Below are 1937 nucleotides of genomic sequence, written 5' to 3' on the forward strand. Positions count from 1 at the left end.
CCGGATATCCGGTATCCGGTATCCGGCCAAAAAAGTATCCGGCCCAACCCTACTTCTAATAGAACAAAACTATTTATAAAAGATAACTTTGAAATTTCTGAAAGGATTTACCTTAGATTTTCAAAGGAAATTCGGATAATGGAAAGAAAATGTAAAGTTATCATTAACATTTATCTAACATAACCTAGCCTAAAAAAATAACTTATCAAAACTTATGTAAATACGACAAATCCCACAACTTCGTTTTCTTTCCATGATCTGGAAATTCTATATTCTATTCCTCCATTATTACATAAATAAAATATTCTAAATTGACCTGTGTGAGGGTGTCCACAATGATGAATAACACACTCAATATCAGCAACTACAACTGGAAAAACTTCATTCCATTCACACATAAATACAAGTCTGATTTAGAGAAGGAAGATGTTAAGGAATTGTAAGTATCTTGGCCAAATCTATAGTTTATCAATTCATACCCTCCTTTAGAAAACATAAATATTTCTAGAATCATTTAAATTGGACAATGCAATGCATGATCAAGAGCAAGTGATTTTAATCACCTTCCAGCAGTGAACCTGAGTATTTTTTTGGTGAATATACTAGGTTTTGTTAAATATAGTTATATCAAATACAAAAATTTAGTTTGACTATGCTTTTATATGAAAATATTAAGTATTTTTTGTTGCAATATCATTAAATGTTTTTTTGGGTTCAATGAGTTCTTTAAAGGAAGTCTACAAGAAATACAATGCTTTAACTGCTAAACGAATGCCACAAGTAGACCCAATACCCCAAATTTGAATATTACAGCTTCAACAACAAAAAGTTCTAGGCATTTTAAAATGACATTTTATGATCAATGAAAATTTTCAAAGATTTCCATTGCTCATAATAGAAATTACAATATTAAATTATGTTGCATAAAAACAAAATTTGTCAGAAACTTAGATTGCCAGTAACTGATTACATTTTTACAATAAAAACACCACATTTTATAGTCAAAATATCTGATAAAAATTGGATTTAATTTGCGTTTGTAAGCGTAAAATCATAGTGGAAACAAATGAAACTAATACAAGCTCAGCTGTGATTGGTTGTTAAGCTGATTCAGCCTTCTGATTCACTGGAAATGTTACTATACTCTCCATACAACGCAGGTTAAACTTATTTTTTTTTATGATTTTGACTATAAAAATGGGTATTTTTATTGTAAAAATATAGTAAGTTACTGGCAACCTAGATTTACGAGAAAAATAAGCTTATAACTTTGTCTCTAGGCTACATATAATAATTTATAACATGAGCAATGAAAATCTTTAAAAATTTTCAAGGTACATAAAATGTCATTTTAAAATGCCTACAACTTCTTTGATATTAAAGCTGAAGGCTTCAAATTTGGGGTATTGGGTCCACTTGTGGCAGTCTTTCAGCAGTTAAAGCGTGGTATTTCTTGCAGGCGTCCTTTAATATGTATTTTCTTTTTCTTGAATTCATTTTAACCTCCTAAAAATATTTTTACATCTTTGCCTAGGTTGAAGTCCAGAGCCACCATGTTTTATGAACATCCTGGGGTCTAAACACTTGTATTCCAACTCAGCCTCATAGGTCAAAGTTTCCAACTTGATTTGAGTCTTTATCAGATCATCCCTGACAAGCTCAGCAATTAATTTTATTTTCTTTAATTATAAGATATTTATTCAAGCTGACTTGTTGGAAGCAATTGGGCTAGTTCAACGAAGTCTTGATTAATTGCATTGCCTTAAAATAATTGAACTTTAAAAAAAAATAATTAATAGGATCTACTTCATTCATAAATTTAAGTAAAACTTCTGGCCACTTGTTGAAAATATTTTGTACATTAGCTAATACTGGAAATGTAAGACTCCATGTTTGAGTATAGTTATGAAAATACATTGATAAATAGAATTGTCTAT

This window comes from Acartia tonsa, chromosome 10 (assembly GCF_053477335.1).
Source record: "Acartia tonsa isolate MP-2025a chromosome 10, ASM5347733v1, whole genome shotgun sequence".
Classification (NCBI taxonomy): domain Eukaryota; kingdom Metazoa; phylum Arthropoda; class Copepoda; order Calanoida; family Acartiidae; genus Acartia; species Acartia tonsa.